Source organism: Protopterus annectens, chromosome 5.part1 (genome assembly GCF_019279795.1).
Source record: "Protopterus annectens isolate FY-2018-M chromosome 5.part1, PAN1.0, whole genome shotgun sequence".
Classification (NCBI taxonomy): Eukaryota; Metazoa; Chordata; order Ceratodontiformes; family Protopteridae; genus Protopterus; species Protopterus annectens.
Window position 1 is genome coordinate 170,072,178 of NC_056736.1, and position 23,020 is coordinate 170,095,197.

Below are 23,020 nucleotides of genomic sequence, written 5' to 3' on the forward strand. Positions count from 1 at the left end.
ACTCTAGCATGGATTGTGGAATGACTAGATGTTGTAGTTAAAATAATTTATGATCTGCTGGATCAAGGTGATACATAAAAGCATGGTTTAAAGACTGTCCAGCTGCTAGAAAGACTTAAGCAGTATGGCCTGAAAAAGAAAAGGAATGTATGAAAGATTTATGTAACCAGTCTGAAGTACATAGGTCATATTCTAATTTTTGGAGGCATGAAAACAAGTACTAAAAAAATGATATTGATAGCTGTTATGAAGTACCAGAAGACAGACATACCTTGGTAAATTTTCTAAGAATGGAGAAGCATTATTTTAAGTTCATACATACCTTAGCCATTACTATTAAAGATGTTTCTAGAGACTGATGAGGTGTGTGAATGATCATTGGTCAGGACAAGACTTTGAGATTCTGAAGAAACTTGTGGCTGAAGCACCAACTCTGAAATACTACAATGTATCCATATCAGTTGTATTGGTAATAAATGTGAGTGAATATGCACCTGAGGCTGTATTAATACAAACTGTTTTGATGCATTTTGACCAATAGCAAATGGATTAAGAGCACTTACAGATACGTAGACCAAATATGCTCAGATTCAGAAAGGTAAGTTAACGATTGTTTATGAATGTGAAAAATTTCATAAGAACATATATGGCAAGCCAGTATTGGTTGATGTTAATCATAATTTGTTTTGCAGAGCATTGCCAGAAAGTCATTATATAAAGCACATGTTAGATTGTAAACAATGATGTGTAGCTAATGGTGGTCTGATTTAACAGCCTCGTACTAGCCAGGCAAGCAAATGCACAATGCAGATTTCTTCAGTAGCGCTTATCTCAGAGGTAAGGAGGAAGGCCACCTAAGTGAAGCTCTGGAAGTTTTATTGTTCATTCCCCACAGTCATTTATGTCATAAGAGCTTAAAACACAGAAAAAAAGAGAAAAGCAACTGCATAATGACATCACCGTGAAAGGATGGCCAGATCAGTGTTAGCTATCAGCAGTACACAAGAATAAAACAAGTGTAATATACATCCAAAGATGAGATTAGTTGTGATCAGTGTCACATTTCAAGTTGGAGAAAGTGATAATGCCTAATACCTAATCAGTTAAGACATTTTGGAGAAAATTCATGAATTGCAGATGGGTACTATGAAGTGCAAAGAATGAACAGGTAATGCATTCTCTTGGTCAAAGATGTAAAAGCAGATAGAAACAGTTGTACAAATCTATGAATACTATTATTTCATAATCAAATCTTAAGGAAGAAATGCAGTCACAGTAGACAATAGAGTTCTCATGGAATGATAGTAAAAGTGAGTTTTTTCAGTTCACAGATGATCACTATCTGACAGATGACCACTATCTGATTTGTCTGGAGTGTTATTCTAGCTCTGCAGGAGAACTGAAGTTATGAGATGCTGTGAGCACAAGTGTTGCTGGTGTTTTGCAGAGAATGCCAGAAACAATGATCTCTTACAATACTTCTTAATTTATTAGCTAAGAGTTCACAAAAATTGCAAGGGTGCGGGAGGGAGATTAGACATGTTAATTCTGTTGCTCAGTATCCTGTGAGCAACAGTCAAGTAAAGAGAATGATTCATGCCATGAGAAACCTCATGGAGAATGTCAGCAATACTGAAAATGGAGCTTGTTATCTGTCTGCATTAGAATGCAAAGATATACCATTCCAGTAAATAAGGCTTTCCCAAGCGTGGGCAGATAATAAGGAAAGGCTTGGTAAGTACTTAATTACCATAAGCTACTTCCCTGATAATATTGGATCAGAGAAATGAAGTCATACAGTTGCAAATAATGGAATGTGAGAGAAATCCCCAATTGTTTTCTACTTTAAATGCACTGGATAGAATGGGAGTATAACTCGTCAGAAGCTATTACTCTAGGTAATGCACTGAAGCAGAACTCTTAGTACATACAACAGTCAAATTAACACAACTGCAGAAGGAATAGAAAACATCTTTAGAAAACTGTCAGTACTGAATCCAATGGGCTAAACAGAAGACCAGAGAAGAGGAGTCCAAACAGTATACTACCCTCTCATAGAATAAAGGATCCAGAACTTGCTAATGATTCCAATGACGCGATTGCTGCAGATGTCTCAGAAAAATTTGACATAAAGAGCAGACCAGAGTTTGGACAAGCTTGTTAAGACTCAAGAGAAGATAACCAGTCCTAAATCATTGAGAAATACTAGTTATCATTTGGTGCTAATGTGCAGTAAGGCAGTCTACAAGTGTTCATATTTAAAAGACTAACTCACAGACTACAATACTCTAGTGGCTGTGCATATTAGTATAATGCTGAAAAATCATACTAAGAAGAACAAAAAGACTCAGTGATATATTTAATAATGCTTAAAATGCCTCAGTTTATTGTTATTATATATAATAGTCCAATGCATGATACGACAGAGTCATACTCTTTAATAATATTACTTCATAATTTATTTATTTTAATATAGTCTGTAGCTTTGTATAATGAACAGAGACAGATAATATAACTTAAATACTAGTGTTAATCTTAAGAGGTTACATGGCAAGGCATATGCCTCATCTTGGAAGTGACAGTAAAGGTACTGAAGTATCAGCATCTACTTTGCTTTATAACGCAGTACTTTGCTACTCTGAATTATGTCTTTGGATTAACTGAAAACTATTTCCTGCAGACACAAAACAGAAGTCAGATGAGTGTAAATATTTATTAGCATCTATCCAAAGATCAGCTGTCATCTTGCAGTTATCATAGGCGACTGCAGATCATAGCATTAACTATTACAGGAACTATGAATTTTATGTCTGTTTGGCTATTACTGTGCTTAACTACGTGTGACCCCACATTTCATTTTCATTCTTCATTTATTTGGACAGATAGTGCTGCAATCTGTTTTCCAACATCAGGTTGGTATTTTATAGCAATGTCAATACTGAAATCACATAAAGTGACTCTGATATATACAATACACATATACATATGAATTATTAAGGAAGGTAGGGTGCTGTTATTTGTAGTCACTCATTTTATGTTTTCTTCCACATAAAACAGATAACATGCAAATATCATTTGGCATTATGAAATATTCTGTCTGATAGTTTCCCTACAGGGTTTTATGCATTATGGTTTGTTTAAATTGCTATTGCTTGAATCTTTGCTTCAAACAACTGGGAAAGACAATATCTAAGCTTTAAAAAGATCCCATGATCTGTAAAATAATTTATTATATCATGCTAGGCTTTAGCCGCTGCATCCATTACCCAGCATAATATACAACAGTCTCATTCTTTTCACCCTTTCTTTCACTATCTTTGAGAGGTCAAAGTATTGTTAAGACATTAATTAAGCTAATATTTAACCAAATCACATATTCTTTGCTGGCTACTGTGTTATTTGAATATATTCCTGTAGTCTTAGAGTGGTGTAGCAAGTGTATTGATTTAATTATAATGTGCTTTAGTTCAGAATTAAATTTTAGTACTTCAGACATTGTGGTGCAGCCTGATGTTGCGGTTTCCTGAGTAGGCCTATTGGCGACACAGCTACCTTAAAGTTCTTTCATTTTCAGACCACTTCCTTAACCTTAAATCAATTTAAAGGCTTTCTAAATGTTTCCGCTTATACTGTGGATTGAAATAGAACACTGCTCTATACACCTGCTTGGCACTACTGTCCCCCCCATATAGCTATCAGCATTACAGAGTGTCTGTGATTAAGAAGGCAAGCATTCAGACATCATTAACATCTAGAAGGTAAGCTTGCATTGAGTCTTTTATTCTGAAGATGCACAAAGTTCAAATTATGTTTCTTTAGCTATGCCATACCAACTATCTTCCAGTATTTCAATATGATAGGTCACACTTGCCTGGAAGAGACTGAGAGAATACTGCATCTAACTTAGCTTGTCATTAATCATATGCTGCGAACTACTGGAGAGATAAAGCTCTATATAACAAACATGGTTTTGACAGCCTGGTAATGCAAATCAGAAACAAATGAAAACAGGCATTTATGAATTTTTAAATAAAATATATTTTGATTAATCAAAGTCATTAATTTATTTGATTTTTGTTGACATACATATATATATATATATATATATATATATATATATGTATGTATGCATGTATGTGGATATATATATATATATATATATATATATATATATATATATATATATATATATATACACACATATACGAGTCTAGGACATTTCACTGAAACTCAGATGACTGCGCACAATTCACTGAAAGCTCACTTCACTGAAAACTCAATTCAATGAAACTCATTTCATAGAAAGTTACATATGGCCTTTTCCCCACTGTAGTGCGACCCTGAAGTTAGTATATATATATATATATATATATATATATATATATACATATATATATAGTAAGGGGGGTGTAGGGGCACAGCCCTCCACATTGGGGGTGTGAGAGTCATAGCCCCCCTCCTATTTTAAATATTTTGAACCACAGACATAGATACTTACAAGTCCAATATATTACTCTTTTCAGAATACAATATATACCCAAACTATGAGAGGGGCTACACCCCCCAACACCCCAATGTGGGGGGTGTGCCCCCCACCCCCCCCTTACTATATATATATATATATATACTAACTCCTGGGTCACACTACCGTGGGGAAAAGGCCACATGTAACTTTCTATTAAATGAGTTTCAGTGAATTGTGTTTTCAGTGAAAAGTGAGCTTTCAGTGAATTGTGCACAGTCATCTGAGTTTCAGTGAAATGTGCTTTCAGTGAAATGTCCTGGACCAATGTATATATATATATATATATATATATATATATATATATATATATATATATATATATATATATATATATATACATATATATATATATATATATATATATATATATATATATATATATATATATATATACATACACACACACACACACACACACACACACACACACACACACACACACACACACACACACACACACACACACTGTTTTTATATATAACTTGGTTTGATTTCATTATTGTACAATGTTTATTTTTATTACTATTCTGTTTGTTCATCTATTTTTTATTTGTTCTTTCTGTTATCTTTTTTGGGGCTTTTCCCCCAAGTCTTTGCTGAAAAGGGGCCACAGGCACAGTCAGATTAACCTGGCAAACAAATGTAAAATAAATAAATAGAGTTCTGCCATACAGGCGAGAATGTACTGGATTCAGGAAAGTCATTTAATAAAAGAAGTACATTTTTACAGAAAATTAGAATATATTTTCCGTAGATAGCAGTGGCCAAGACTAGAGGAAATACACAGCATTCAGTTAGGATATGATATCCTACAAGGAAAATGACTGACAGCTGCTTCATCTAACAAAGAAGGATGCATCACAGAAGGAAAGCATTTAGAAAAGAAAAGAACTGAGCAGGAGGGAAAAAAACAGCTGGCTCAGGGTAAAAGCAATGGTAATGACTTTGTGGTAAAGATATACACAAAAAGTGGAACTCACATCCTTATGTGGACACATACACACACAGATAATATGCACGTGCACACACCCACACATATGCACACACATGTAGAAGTACACACACACACACACACGCACACACACACACACACACACACAGACAGACACACACACACACACACACACACACACACACACACACACACACACACACACACACACACACACACACACATGAAGAAGGCATCTATATCAGGCTAACTAAATTGCAACTTCTTGGATAGGAGGGTTGATATTTGATCATTCATAGAATTATCTTACAAACACCTATGGAACAATGGTGAAACTTAGAGCAGATAAATGAAATGGAACTTGATAAAATTTAACCTGAAATTCATAAAGAAATAATGGGATGATAGCATCACCACTTTCCTTTTCAAAATACATTGAGGAAAAGTGCAGTGTCGTTTGGCACAATGGACTTAATTTGGTTCATTTTTATAAAAGAGAGTGACACTAGAAATCTTTATAACAGTTCGCTTGACTTTAGCAGCTAAGGAGATGGTAGCACTGTGCCTACAAACAGGAATACAGCACAAGGTAACACTGATTCATTAACCAAGATAGTAGAACATCAAAATGTCTGACTGCACAAATATTAGATAAAGGGAATATAATTCATGTTATCAAATCTGACTTTAGCAAGGCATTTGGCAACAATCCTATCTAAAATAAGCAAAATGAATATTAGCAACATTTTTAAAAACATAAAAAATCAAAATAATTTTTCAACAAAACAGATGCAGAACAATTTGGACTTGTTGAAGGTAAAGGTAAGATCATTGCAAAACAAAGTTGTCTGTCTCTTCCAATGGAGGGTAGCTAGTACAACCTTCCTAAATGGCAATGAGTTTAAATTTCAAATTAAGGGATATTGTCAAACTATCCTTTTCATGAATGTCTTGGCTGTCTGGTAAAATGCAGACAAATGTAAGGATAATTTTAATCCATTCAGCCATAGTGGTGTTGAGTTTCTCTTTGATCAGCTGATTGGCACTTTGTTCATAAGTGCATCTATAATCATGTTGCATACAAGAAGTTAGCTTAAAGCTTTTATGATGGGAAATATGTAGTTTGGTATATATATACATATATGGGAGTGCTAAAGAATTCAGAAAGCCCAAAATCCTGAAGCCCAAAATCCTGAGACCAAAATCCTGAAAACTCAAAATCTCGAAAACACACAGGATACCACATTTACTATATTCCAGCACAAGTACATACAGAAACATATTACCCTTCAACTTTACACAGGGGGGCAATCCCCCCTGCTTATACTTGGAATGACTGTTTATCAAATCACTGCTGGTAAAATTTCTATGTGTCTGCTACCAGTGATTTCTTTTTTTTAGGGAGATGGCCCCTTTATTGTGTTTGTGTAATGGTGGAGTTGATTTGTTTAAATTCAGGGGAGTATGAGAGGATTGTCCTCCATATGGCAGGCAGAGGGGAGTTTGCCTCCGTAAAGAAATGCTTATTGTTTGAGTGTTGCCCTTTTTACTTTGGGTGTTTTTGTTCAGTGTTGTGGATCTTCAGCTTCTTATGGTTCAGTGTTTCATAAGGGAGGATATATTTTGGGACTGATATTTCACTTCTGCCTAGTAGAGCAAAAAAGCTTTTTTACTGTTTTAATGCATTTGTGTACTGTTTTATACTGTTTTAACTGTATTTTTCATTGCTAGTGTTTTATTACTGTAATTGCATTTTTACTAAATTACTTAACTGTAAACTGCTTTTTCATACCGAGAGTTGTATTTTCTGTTTGTGAGTGCTCAATCAGTGCTTTCCTATGCATTTTGTGTGAAGTTTCTCTAGTCAGGTAGCATAGTTTGGATTGAGGCTTGCTGTTATCCAGTCTGGTTGTTTTGTTTGTTGAGTTTCCTGTGTTTCTGGCAGCCATCTTCTGCTGATAGTGTCTTGTCTTCTCTGTTAGTGGCAGTAACAGATTTGCCTGACCTTCTCTAGCAGGGGCTAGCAGGACTGGATAGTAATTCCAGCTTCTAGGTTCTTCCATCTTTTCTGGTATTTAAACACTGTGTACGCTGAGGGTTGTGCTTGTTTTTTACCAGGCTGTGGAGTGGTGATTCATCACTGGGACAAATCAGAAATTTCCTAAGGCTCCTAGAGTAGAATAAGTTGATTATTACATTTATTTCATTGAATTGCACTTCTTAATGCTTATAATTGTGCTATACAGATAATCTACTGCACTTTGCACTATCAAGCTTTTTTTACCGCTTCACTGCATTTGTGTTCTGTTTTATACTGTTTTAACAGTATTTTTCATTGCTAGATAGTGCTTCATTACTGCAATTGCATTTTTACTGAATTACTTAACTGTAAACTGCTTTTTCATACTGAGAGATGTATTTTCTGTTTGTGAGTGCTCTACCTGTGCTTTTCAGTGCATTTTGTTGTGAGGTTTCTCTAGTCGGGTAGCATAGTCTGGATTGAGGCCTGCTGTTATCCAGGACTGGCTGTTTTGTTTGTTGAGTTCCCTGTGTTTCTGGCAGCCATCTTCTGCTGACAGTGTCTTGTCTTCTCTGTTACTGGCAGTAACAGGGTTGCCTGACCTTCTCTAGTACAAGTGATTGGCTGAAGAGCAGGGCTAGCAGGACTGGGTAGTAATTCGAGCTTCTAGGTTCTTCCATCTCTTCTGGTATTTAAACACTCCCCTGGATTCTCAAAAGCTTGCACGGAGTAAAAGATGAGTGCAGGAGCTCACGCAGGCAATATGTCTCCATGAGATTCAGGAACAGCCGGCAGGGGTGTGCACGAGAGCTCCAGCACTAATCTTGCATGGACTAAGCCCTGGTATGCAAATCACCTCATTTGCAGGAGAAATCAATGCAAATGAGGTGATTTTGCAATCCAGGAAGCTTGCAATAGCCCATGCAAGACTAGTGCAATCTGCAGAAATGTACTCGGTTAGTAACCAAGTGCATTTCTGCAAATGCCAAAATGGAGCTATGACAGCTCCAAATAAAGGCTGCATAACATTAAGGAAGCATGCCAATGGCCAAGTATAAGGCCATTGGCATTGCAAACTGTTTAATAAATAAAAAAATCAACTTTTATTTTTTTCACCGATCCTGGCTGTTTAAGCATAGGACTGCGCAGCGCAAATGGGATTGGGGGAAAAATAAGAAAATAAACTTAAAATGAGCATTCTAAGTAAAAGCAGTATTTTGCCATGCAAGTCAATGGCAGGCATAAGACAACCTGGTCAGTGAGCAATGGTTGCTAAGGGGGGAGGCTCAGTGTGGGACATGTAATTATGTATTAGCAGGCAATCCTATACAAATGAGGGGAAGGATAGTGAATCCCAGATTTCCCCAGGGTGTGAGGCAGGTCCCAAGAGTGTAAGAGTATAAATAGCTGGGTGCAAGACTAGGATATAGCTAACATCATGGAGGGTGTGTGTCAGGCATACTGTAAGTGGACTGGAGCCCTGTGGCCTGGGATTGCTCCTAGCTTAGCACAGCTAAGCTAGAGGTGTGTCCAAACCTGCCTAGCACTCTTTACTAAGTGTAAGTGTGTCTGCCCACCGTGCACTGAGCTTTACAGAAGGAAAAAGGAAGTTAACCCAGGAAATAGCAGCTCTGTGCACATTTGAGCACTCTGTTTGCGCGGCACACACACGGCCTTAAACAGGGAGGCAATGGGAAGGGAAAACAGCAAGTAGAAAGGTAATCAAGGAGAACTAGCTTAGCTGGCAGGTGAAATGATTAAGAATCAGCCAATTACACAGACAGCAGACCAGTCCAGCCCAGAACACTACTATAAACTAAGCAAACACCTTCCCCTCTGGTTTTTCCACACTCTACACCACAGGTGTATACAAGCGGAGAAATTTTAACAAACAAACCTACAAAATGAGAAGGGCTGCAGCAAGCAACATAGAACAACATGTGCAAGAGGCTGAGGGTGGTGAGGATGTGAATGTTGCCGAACAACCCACAGTGAGGAGATAGAGAAGAGTGTACAGACGCAGGGTAACCTACCAGGGGCTAAATGAGCTGGAGATAGTGGAGCGCTATAGGGTGGACAGAGACCTCCTACAGCAAATTGTTGAGCTGTGCCAGCCACACCTGACACACCAAACTGGCCGAGGGAAACCCATCCCAGTGGATACCAAGGTATGTGTAGGCCTAGGTATACTAGCCACAGGTACCTCCCAAACCACAACTGGGGATATCATGGGCATCTCACAGGCATCAGCATCTAGAGTATTCCACCAGTTCCTGGATGCCATGGCAGCACATGCCAGTGAGCACGTATATTTCCTCCACACATGTGAGGTGTTGACCAGCAATATGCGTCTCTTCCACCAAATAGCAGAATACCCTGGGGTAGGGGGTGCTATAGACTGCATGCACATATGCATCAAAGCACCACCCGGTGAGCAGGGTAAGGTCTACATCAACCGCAGGGGCATCCCCTCCATCAACTGCCAGGTCGTATGTGATGCCCAGGGCATTATAATGAATGTGTGTATTGGCTGTCCTGGAAGCTATGACGATTCACATATATGGCACCTGACACAGCTGTACCACAGATTTGCCAATGTGGACATCCCCTACGGTCACCTAGTGGGGGATACTGGGTACCCATTGGTGCCATGGCTAATGACACCCATCAGAAATGCACACACACCTGAACAACGATGCCATAATAAGGCACATGCACAGGCCAGACATATAATAGAGCAAGTGTTTGGGATGCTCAGGTCATGGTTCCAGTGTCTGGACACATCCAGTGGAGCCTTGCAGTACTCACCAACTACATGGACCCAAATTGGTATGGTATGTGCTATGCTACACTATATGATCCTTTGGAAACAGCTGCAGCAGGAACAGCATGGGGCAGGGCCACACAGCCCCCCACCAATGCCAAGGCATGTACAGGCACAGAGTGACTTGGAGGAGGAACAACCTGAGCTTGCCCAGTAGGCAGAAGGAGGTGTGCCCAGTATGACCTGGTCTTGGCAAAGAGGCAACGCATAGCATATGCACTGACACAGTAGGGACCCAGGGAATGACACCTCTCTCTGACTTGCACAAACAGTAAAAGGGATGCCAAACATGACGCTACCTGTGCTCAGCCATGTATAGGGAGTGTACTATGTGCATCCGACATAGGCAGCCCTTCAGCACCATCCTCAAGTCTGGCACACCCTCAAGATAAGTCAATCAACCTACCAATTGCAAAATGGAGGAGAATGTGTTGTTACCTGTAGCTATGGTATGGATGTGAGCATGCAAGGGAATTGGGTGGGCGAATGTTATGGCAGCAGACAGTAGACACCCATAGTGGCACCATGACATTTGTAACACATACTGGAGTCACCATAGTAGGCAGTACTACACAGGGTGACAAAACCCACTGCAGGAAATGGGGTGAGTGACATATGTGTCCATAAGACCCACACATGCCAGTCAGGAAAGTGCACATACCCAACAACAGTTTCAGCCAGCAGGATAGGTGTAGACAAACACAAAGAAATGCTGTACTATGGCCTCTGAATGAGCCCTATGGGTAACCCCTCCCACAGGCCTACACAGACAGACTACAGCAGGCCAGGCAGTTGGATGTAAGTTATGAAGGCTAGAAAGTCAGAAACTGATATGTAGGTAATTAAAGCTAAGATTTTTAGTACACTGGTATGCCTCTAACCAGCGTGATAGGTAAGACTGCAGACAAAAATGGAGTACCTGGCATACCAGTACAGTCCTAGCAAATGTGTACAAGTGTCAGGTGCGCTCCCCATCCTATGTACACTTATGGTAACAGTCAGGTGTGCCCCCCCCCTACTCCTGTGTAGAAATGTAGAAACAGTCAGGTGTCCCCCCCCCCACTATGCAGAAATGTAGCAACAGTCAATGCCAAATAAGCAATGGATACCCTGCAGACAGAGCATGCTACCTGTTGGTGTACAACACAAAGTCCAGCACCACAGTACAAAATACCTGGACTTGATCCACACATGCAATACAAATGGCCATACTAGGCATGCTCACACACAGAGAAATGAAGACAATGTCAGTCAAAAACATACTGAAAGGTCATACTGGGCATGCTCACACACTTAAACACATGAAGGCCTTGTCTGCACACACCAGTGGACCAGATATATCTGGCAGTCGCAGTTCTTAGTGCAGACACATGTCAGTATGCACCACTCCTGCCTCTCACTCACAGTGGATAGGAATACAGACACATATGTAAGGACAACACACTATAATAAGCCAAAGGTAGACAGACACAGATGTGTGGAAGAGGGTGACTGTGACAAGGAGCCATCTGGGCCTGTCCCACCCAGCACACAGCCAAAAGGCCCCGAACACATGAGGTGGAGATGTCACTCACTGTAGATACTAGCCACCAGTATCTGTCAGCATGACAGACTATGTGGTGCACGTGCCAGCTGCATAACATGACCGTACAAGGAAGTAGTCATCTAGTAGCTGTATACACATACCTGCGACATATGACCCCGTGTGTGCCTGCATGTGGCATGTCAACTCCTACATGAATGTGTATGGCCCATGCACACACCACCCTCTCTATAGCAGTATTATGGCAAGCCTACTGAGGTCATCAAATGTGTAATACACCTTAGGGAGAGCTGTAGCTCAGTAATCTCCATGGTGCTTGCCATAACTGTGTACTGCTGTAGTGATAAACTAGTTAGGTAGTAGTTCTAACCCCAGACTTGGCAATTGTGTGAGTGTGTGTTTGTGTGTGTGTGTGTGCCTGTCTTTGACTGTGGAGAAAGAAATGCTTTTTAGGCTACTCACACTCTGTACAATTCATATACTCAATTTTGGCAAAGCTGCTGATGTCACTCACCTAGAAATACACCGCTGGGAAAGTCGTAGCCTAGTAATCTCTGTAGTGTGTCCTGTAACTGGGTACTGCTGTAGTGTGATAAAGTAGTTCAGTAGATGTTCTAACTCCAGACCTAGCAACTGTGTTTGTGTGTGAATCTGTGTGTGTATGACTGAGTAGAGAGAAATGCTTTTTAGGCTACTCACACTCCGTACAATTCATATACTCAGCTTTGGCAAGGCTGCTGATGTCACTCACCTAGAAATACACCTCTGGGAAAATCATAGCCCAGTAATCTCCGTAGTGCATCCAGTAACTGTGTACTGCTGTAGTGTGATAAAATAGTTTGGTAGGTGTTCTAACCCCAGACTTGGCAACTGTGTGTGAATCTGTGTGTGTGTGTGTCTGACTAAGTAGAGAACAATGCCTTTTTAGGCTACTCACACTCTGTACAATTCATAGATTCATCTTTGGCAAGGCTGCTGATGTCACCCACCTAGAAATGCACCTCTGGGAAAGTTATAGCCTATTAATCTCTGTAGCATGTTTTGTAACTGTGTACTGCTATAGTGTGATAAAGTAATTAGGTAGGTGTTCTAACCCCAGACCTGGCAACTGTGTGTGTCTGACTGAGTAGAAAGCAATGCTTTTTAGGCTACTCATACTCCGTACAACTCATATACTCAACTTTGGCAAGACTGCTGATGTCACTCATCTAGAAATACACCTCTAGGAAATTGATAACCCAATAATCGCTGTAGTGCGTCCTGTAACTGTGTACTGCTGTAGTGTAATAAAGTAGTTAAGTAGGTATTCAATCTTCAGACCTGGCAAGTGTGTGTGTGTGTGTGTGTGTGTGTGTGTGTGTGTGTGTGTGTGTGTGTGTGTGTGTGACTGAATACAGAGCAATTCTTTTTAGGCTGCTCACACTCTGTACACATCATATAATCATCTTTGGCAAGGCTGCTGATGTCACATGTCTAGACATATGCCTCTGGGAAGGGTGTAGCCCAGTAATCTCCATAGTGTGTCCTGTAACTGCGTACTGCTGTAGTGTGATAATGTAGTTAGGCAGATGTTCCAACCCCACATTTGGCAACTGTGTGTGTGTATCTGTGTGTTCATGTGTCTCCATCTATCCATGAGTAGAGAACAATGCTTTTTAGGGTACTCACACTCCTTAGAATTCATATACTCAACTTTGGCAAGGCTGCTGATGCCACCCACCTAGAAATGCACCCCTGGCAAAGTAGCAGCTCAGTAATCTCTGTAGCACGTCCTGTAACTGTGTACAGCTGTAGTGTGATCTAGAACTGTGGTAGGGTCCATCACCACCCATAATGGTTCTGGATGTTTTGTGTGTGTTCCAATGTCTGTATATGGAGGCATGCATTATAGGCTACTCACTTCGCAGTACATCTTGAATGCCCTACTTTGACAATCCTGCTGTCATTCATTGTGAAGTACAACTTTGTGGAAAAAGGTTTGTAGTAGTCCCTGTGGTGTGACCTATAACTACTCCATGCTGTAGTGTGATATAGGCCTTGGTCAGGGGTTCAATACCACACATGTCGGTTGTGGATGTTTTGTGTGTAGGGAGCAATGCATTTTAGGCTAGTCACCTGCAGTACAGTTGAAATGCCCTTCTTTGGTAATCCTGCTGATGTCATTCATTGTGAAATACACCTTTGGGAAAGGATTTCTCCAGTAATCCCTGTGGTGTGTCCTATAACAGCTCCATGCTGTAGTGTGATATAGACCTCAGTCAGGAGTTCTATACCCACACATGTCAGTTGTGGATGTTTTGTGTATGCCTCACTGTCTGTGTAGGGAGCAATGCATTTTAGGCTAGTCACTCACAGTACAGTTGAAATGGCCTTCTTTGGTAATCCTGCTGATGTCATTCAATGTGAAATGCACCTTTGGGGAAGAAGTCCTTCAGTAATGCCCATGGCATGTACTATATATGCATAGTGCTATAGTGTAATAAACTAGTTAGGTAGGGGCTCAACTCCCAGACATGACAGGTGTGTGTGTGTTTGTAACTTGTATCCTGTGTAGAGGTGAGTGGGTGACACCTGTGGGCAATGTGGAGTGAATTTTACTTATTTCTTTTATGGTGGCCCTACTAAATATCACAATGTCAACCAAACAGGGATAACGGCTGTAAATTAGCTGAGAGGCTGGGGTGCAAAGCCATACCCTTACATATGACATCAAGGCCAGCCACGTGTTTGGCTGTGGGGGTTGCCTATTCGTACAAGACGTATAGTGTGTGGGGCCTCTCAACCCCATTAACGGTGCATGTGGACATATGTGTATTTGTTAATCTTCCATTGCTATCTACAGATGTATGGCCATATATACCTATATAGATTTATATATCTGCTAAGATATATATATATATATATATATATATATATATATATATATATATATATATATATATATATACATATATAAAACTATGTCCATATAAACCTACATAGATATATAGCTGCATACACATATAGGTGTAGACATATATATGTGTCGATTTAGGCATATGTATGTATATATGTGAATATATATTGATATATATGTATATAGATTAGAAATTAATATATATATATATATATATATATATATATATATATATATATATGTTCATATCTAGATATGTTGTATCTGTTTAAATATTAATATAGGTACACACACATACATCTAGATGTTTATATACATTCTCTCTACTGTTGCATGACTGGACTGTATGATATGTTTCTGCAAACATTAAATCTCTTTGTATCTGTTATGGCTTAGTGATAAATCACTTTGTCTATGGTGTACAGGGTTCTTGTTTTGAGCTTTGCAAGAACTGTTTATTTTGTTTCTGGGCAGAACACTGCCCATTGGATACAGAGTGATTAAGGCACTTTAAAGCAGTTGTAAGCAGGTTTGCATGGTTTTGCGTGGAGCTAAGCAATGCCTACACAGGTTAAACAATTCAGCAACTAACTGAGTATAAGAAACTGTAACCAGACTTTAGCAGTGCTTACCTTTGTGCAAACCCTCACAAACCCACCTACAACTGCTTTCAAGTGCCTTAATCACTCTGTATCCATTGTCCCTTGTTCTGCCTAGCAACAAAATAAACAACCTCTGCTAGGCTCGAACCCAGGACCATACACAAAGTGATTTGCCTCTAAGCCATCTGAGATATACAAAATCCTGCTGTACCGCATTACGTGTCCAGTGGACACATGTGGGAAATGGGCAGCTATGTATGAGGCATGATTTTTTTGTGGGAACAGATTGCCTTTTTTTTTAGGTGGGAGTGGGATGTTGGGGAGGGGTAGTAGGTCTATTTGGGGAGGTTGGTTGGGTAGGTTAACAGACAAGACACACAAGATGCATACAGGGCCAGTATATGACACATGTGGGGGGGGGTAAACATCTTGGACGGGGAGGGGTGTTTGGAAGTCGCAACCCCATGAGCCCCCAACTGGAAACAGTGGGACTGAGGTCCCCACCCATGGGCAGTCACCACTGCACCTTCATGGCCCCAAAGGTGGCTGTGTTGGGGGCTGTGTAGGAGGGGCAGGCTCACCCTCTAATAGTGCCACTCAGCCCTCAAGCTGGCGTAGCCAGTCTCGATACTCCAGATCGAGCTCCCTATGCACCACAGCCCGGACTTGTTGATAGATGCCAGGTTCCCCTCAGTACCTGCTCTGAGGGGGGGTGTGCCCCATCCCCTGCAGCAGTTCCACCCAAAGGTGGTGCAGGGCCCATGGAGGAGGAGGTCCCAGGCTGGGCCCCAGATGTGCTGGTGCCCAGTGCCATGGCCAGCTGAGGTGGGACAGGTGGGCCGCTGGGACCAGCTTTCCCATATGAGCTGTGTTGTCGCAGGTGTATAACAGATATGGGTTAGTAACAGTCAACAGCATTCAGGATTAGTTATAACAGCATGCATAGGTATTCCCATTAACCCAAAACACCAGATGTAACACAGTTGCAGAGCAAGCAGAACACATGCTTATATGGAACAACAGTGGCCATTACAGGAGCATGCAGGTTTCATTGATGGTAACAGACCACCAATATGGGTGTATTTTAAAATAACACATGCATAGAAACAAATGTGCATATTTATAAACCATTAGGACATATGTCCCAACAAAAGTTTGGAGTGCACACATACCAGTTTAGGAGTGTCATTGGGTTATTTTGCACATATAATAGGTGGTAGGGGTGAGAGAGAGTTCAATTAACAACTAATATATCCTTGTAGTTTTCACAACATTCTTAGTTACTGCAGTGATCTTTCCCTTACATGTATTATTACACTACCTAATGGCCTGATATTGTACACTGGTATGTTTATAGATTATTATATACGTGACCTGTGTCTTACATACAGGTGTGACAGGCTGCAGGTGTTAATGCAACATATGTTGAGAATTGCTGTCATACACTTTGAGTGAAGTGCTAGAATGACAGGTTTGTTTTCATATACATTCTCTGACTATGTACACTTTTGACTATCAGTCATATGTCATTGACAGCTGCCCATATTTCTTGGATCATCTCTCTGAAATTTCAGGGGAACATGGTACCAGGTTGGTGATATGGGCCATTTATCTGGACATTCTGGACAGATTGGAACATTTGTGGGGTATGAATATGCATGCAACTTTCAATTTGAACATTCTAGCAAATTCTGTACAGTTGTTGGGTGTAATTATGCATACAGCTTTCTATCTGAACATTGTAACAAAATCTGTACAATTGTGGGGTATGAGTATGCATGCAACTTAGTAGCACTCCCAGGATTCAAACCTCTGCTGTGTGTGACAAAAATTATAGCTAACATCACAGTACACTGTGCTATCAGGGAACTGATGTAAAGCTTTCAACTGTGTTCTATCTACGTCTCCCTAACTTGTACAATATAACTGACCTCTTGGCACTTCCAACATTGTTATGCAGGACTTCATACACATCTGCATACCCCAGTGTGGGTGACACTGCTTAAGATACAACAGTACTACTTATAGTATGGAACATATCACCAACATATGAGTGAAGAGAAAACAGAAGCACTCCAGGGGTTATACCTTTATTCACAGACTATTACACATTTATTTCTACTGGTACAACACTTTCAAGGCTCTTTATATTTATTTGTCATGACAGTACCTGCAGACTGATTACCAACCTGCCTCATGAGGCAGCCTTTGCAGCCTAGCATCATGGACTTGCTGCTTCACAGCCCACTCATCTGCAGCTGTCAGAGAAATGCAGTGATATTTAGCCATGCTTATCCATAGTATACACAAGCTAGGCAATTATTTCTCTCCTTTGACAATCATATTGCCAAAGTAGTTAGGAGATCCTTCTATGTATCCCATCTAATTACTAAAGAGTTCATATCTAGACATAAAGAGGTTATAGTGCCCCTCTACTCATCACTCATCAGACCCATCATAGAGTACAATGCCCCATTTGGGATGTACCTCACAAGACACTTCCAACAGCTGGAAAGACCACAAGAGTTCCTCAACAAGAGGATTTCTTGCCTCAAACATATCTCCTATGCAGCCCAGCTGTACTCAGTGGCATATTGCTTATTCAGAGACGATCTCTGCCTGACTTACAAAGCCATGTCCAACTCAGAATTGATAGACATGCTCCACCTAAAGAAATCCAAGTCACTGCGAGCCACTCGCTCTAGTGAGCTAAATCTCCCCACAACAATAAATAGAACATGCTGGAGGGATAGATTCCTGTCACAAAGACTCCCCATGCTTTGGAACAAAATTCCTAACTACATTAGGCAGAGCCCTTCACTAACACTCTTCAAGAGAAACCTTGACAAGTGGATGGGTAACAGATCCCTGGGATCCCTTCATTGGCTCTTCTTGACAGAGGCTCAGTTAATTAATCAATGGGGGTGAAAGCTGACACACTCCAGCTAGGCTTATAAATGCCCTCTGGCAGATAGCCTAGTACCTGCCTATGAACCTATGAACCTAAAAGCCCGCGTTTGCACTTGTTTCCCACCTTTCCTGTAACTAGTGTAGTCCTGATACAGATTTGCTGTATCCAGGGCTGTTTGAAAGAACTGAGCCCCACATGCCTTTATGTGTTGGAGGGAAGCCTTCCAGCTTATCAGTGGGAGTGGTAAGCACTAGATAGCCTATCTACCACAAGAGAAGTGGCTTCTGGCCCAGAAATTGTAGCTTATTGAATGTTTGGGCAGTTTTTCCATCCCTTTCAACATTCTGGTTTAAAAGTCTTTATTTGCATGGGTTTGTGCTTGTTTAAGCTCCGCTCAGTGGCACCAAGCTGAGGTAAACTATTACTGGTATAAAAAAGTCTGCTCTTCAGTTTTTCCCTTAGATCTTGCTAGTTCTTTCTCTCTTGCACATCAAATAGCCTAATCACTTTGCACTTCAACAGGTTTTTGTAGCAATTATTATAGCATACCTAACAGCCATCAGCACTAGTTGTTCTTCATGGAAATAGCTCCAGTACTTAGTAGTTATGACCACCCCTCCTGGCATGATTAAAGGGCAGTTCCCTGTGCTTTCTCCTATATTAACCTGGTGCACTTGGACATTCTGAGGCAGTGTACCAACTGCTTCACGTACACAGACAACCCTCTCCTCTTACCTCCCAACACTCAGACTTGTGAGAAATGTACTTATATCACCAAATTGGAAGCTATGCACTTTCCAGCCAAGACTGGACTAGCTGGTCATGAGCAGAAGGTCAACACCTACACCACACCACATGGAACACATAGCTCTCCAGAACACCCACTATCACAGCTCTCACATAAAATCACAAACCATTCACCCGCCTTCACGGACACACTCAATAGAAATTTACCCAAACAGCAGAGACATAGGACATATGTCCCAACAAAAGTTTGGAGTGCACACATACCAGTTTAGGAGTGTCATTGGGTTATTTTGCACATATAATAGGTGGTAGGGGTGAGAGAGAGTTCAATTAACAACTAATATATCCTTGTAGTTTTCACAACATTCTTAGTTACTGCAGTGATCTTTCCCTTACATGTATTATTACACTACCTAATGGCCTGATATTGTACACTGGTATGTTTATAGATTATTATATACGTGACCTGTGTCTTACATACAGGTGTGACAGGCTGCAGGTGTTAATGCAACATATGTTGAGAATTGCTGTCATACACTTTGAGTGAAGTGCTAGAATGACAGGTTTGTTTTCATATACATTCTCTGACTATGTACACTTTTGACTATCAGTCATATGTCATTGACAGCTGCCCATATTTCTTGGATCATCTCTCTGAAATTTCAGGGGAACATGGTACCAGGTTGGTGATATGGGCCATTTATCTGGACATTCTGGACAGATTGGAACATTTGTGGGGTATGAATATGCATGCAACTTTCAATTTGAACATTCTAGCAAATTCTGTACAGTTGTTGGGTGTAATTATGCATACAGCTTTCTATCTGAACATTGTAACAAAATCTGTACAATTGTGGGGTATGAGTATGCATACAACTTAGTAGCACTCCCAGGATTCAAACCTCTGCTGTGTGTGACAAAAATTATAGCTAACATCACAGTACACTGTGCTATCAGGGAACTGATGTAAAGCTTTCAACTGTGTTCTATCTACGTCTCCTAACTTGTACAATATAACTGACCTCTTGGCACTTCCAACATTGTTATGCAGGACTTCATACACATCTGCATACCCCAGTGTGGGTGACACTGCTTAAGATACAACAGTACTACTTATAGTATGGAACATATCACCAACATATGAGTGAAGAGAAAACAGAAGCACTCCAGGGGTTATACCTTTATTCACAGACTATTACACATTTATTTCTACTGGTACAACACTTTCAAGGCTCTTTATATTTATTTGTCATGACAGTACCTGCAGACTGATTACCAACCTGCCTCATGAGGCAGCCTTTGCAGCCTAGCATCATGGACTTGCTGCTTCACAGCCCACTCATCTGCAGCTGTCAGAGAAATGCAGTGATATTTAGCCATGCTTATCCATAGTATACACAAGCTAGGCAATTATTTACTACTTAGTAGAATGAGTACTTACTCAGTACTTTGGCAATGGGCATCTGCCAAGACTCCTGGATCCACTGTTCCATGGTGTTTTCCCAGGAGCCATACCATGATTTTTGACTCCTGGATGCCCCAGCGCTGCAATCTAAATCGAGTGCCTTCACCCGCACCAGCCATTCTGCCTGCAGTAGGAAGCTACAATAAGTTATGAGAAGTATTCCCACCTGTGGGGTTTACATACAACCAGTTTCCTGCGTTTTCCCGTGATTGGCCAAGTTTGAAAAGGCTAAGTATCGGCACACTTGCCAACTTATGGTTAGCACTGCTTAAAGAGGTATACCACAAGGCAGATTGAATTGGCTCCCCTACACATTGCTTACACTTACTAACTTGAGATGTGCTGTGGTTAGCATTGCTTAATAGTTAATTAGCACTATATTTGCCATTTGGCAATGATTTATTCTTCATTACAGGTTATATATGTGTCTGGTATCTGTGATTCATGTGTATATACACTGTATGGGGACCTGGGGACTTCTACACTTTATTACAATAACACCTCAAATCTATGCTTACTGCAGTACTCCAGTTCACATATTTATGTTATGCAGCAGGTTATACCATTTCACATTGCACCTAGATTCAGTTCACATGTTTGGTTTGAATTTTCCTGTGGTGAGGATTAGTTTGCTGATACCTCATTCATATCTACTCCTATGATGGCTTAGTGGTTAACTATTATGACTATAGTGTATAGGGTCCTGGTTTTGAGCCTTGCAGAGGCAGATTATTTTGTTGCTGGGCAGAACATGGGCCATTGCATACAAAGTGAAAAAGGCACTTTAAAGCAGTTGTAAGTGGGTTTGGGAGGGTTTGCGCGATGGTAAGCACTGCTACCCTCTGGTTACAGTTTCTTACATTCGGTTAGCTTCTTGTTTGTTTAATCTGTGTAGGCAATGCTTACCACCATGCAAACGCACTTAAATACACTTACTAATGCTTATTTGTGCTTAAACCTGCTTACTAGTGCCTTATTCATTATGACATTGACGCTTCACATGTGCATTTAATGCAGTACTCCAGTTCACATTTAAATGTTATTATGAAGGTTATATGGCAAAAAGATTTATAAATATGTTCATATACAGATTTCACATGGAAATTGATATGTGCTGCAATGGGACTCAAACAGGGAATGCCTGTTCTTTAAGCTGATGCTCTAACCACTACACTATTGCTCTGCTGCTTCATTTGCATATATATTACTTGTTATACTCATCAACCTTTTCAGTTGCTTTAACCATAGCTAAGCGATGGGCAAACCCACACACGTACAGTTAGCTGTACTCAGAGTTTAAAAAAAAATAAAAGGTTTTTTTCATTTTATTTAAATGTACTGTTGCTGTTGAACACATGGGGACTGTTGGTGGGGATATGCGGACACCTATCAGCGGTCTCGCTCATTTATTTACATTTTCTTCTGTTCTACTTTGCAGGGGCATGTTTATTCTGAGAGCTCTGCTCTCAGATATGCCCCCTGAAGTCGTCCATGCCCCTGCATGGAAGATTAGTAAATCCGGGGGACTGTGTCTGCAGAGGGTTGTGCTTGTGTTTTTTTACCAGGCTGTGGAGTGGTGATTCATCACTGGGACTAAGCAGAAATTCCATAAGACTCCTAGAGCAGAATAAGTTATTTCTTACATTTAGTTCATTGAATTGAACTTCTTAACGCTTATAATTGTGCAATACAGATAATCTACTACATTTTTCACTGTTATAAAGTTTTTTTTTACTGTTTTACTGCATTTGTGTACTGTTTTATACTCTTTTAACTGTAATGTTCATTGCTAGATAGTGTTTCATTACTGTGATTGCATTTTTACTGAATTACTTAACTGTAAACTGCTGAGAGTTGTATTTTCTGTTTTTGAGTGTGCTCTACCTGTGCTTTTCTGTGCATTTTTTGTGAGGTTTCTCTAGTCAGGTAGCATAGTCTGGATTGAGGCCTGCTATTATCCAGACCTGGTTGTTTTGTTTGTTGAGTTTCTTGTGTTTCTTGTGTTTCTGGCATGGCAGCCATCAACTGCTGATAGTGTCTTGTTTTTTTCTGTTAATGGCAGTAACAGGGTTGCCTGACCTTCTGTAGCATGAGTGACTGGTTGAAGAGCAGGGCTAGCAGGACTTGGGAGTAATTTGAGCTTCTAGGTTCTTCCTTTTTTCTAGTATTTAAACACTGTGTCTGTTTTGTGTACTGTTTTATACTGTTTTAACTGTATTTTTCATTGCTAGTTAGTGTTTCAATAGTGCAATTACATTTTTACTCAATGACTTAACTGTAAACTGCTTTTTCATACTGAGAGTTGCATTTTCTGTTTTTGAGTGCTCTATCTGTGCATGCTCTGTGAGGTTTCTCTAGTCAGGTAGCGTATTCTGGATTGAGGCCTGCTGTTATCCAGGGCTACTTGTTTAGTTTGTTGAGTTTCCTGTGTTTCTGGCATCCATCTTCTGCTGATAGTGTCTTGTCTTTTCTGTTAGTGGCAGTAATAGGGTTGCCTGACCTCTAGCATGAGTGATTGGTTGAAGAGCAGGGACT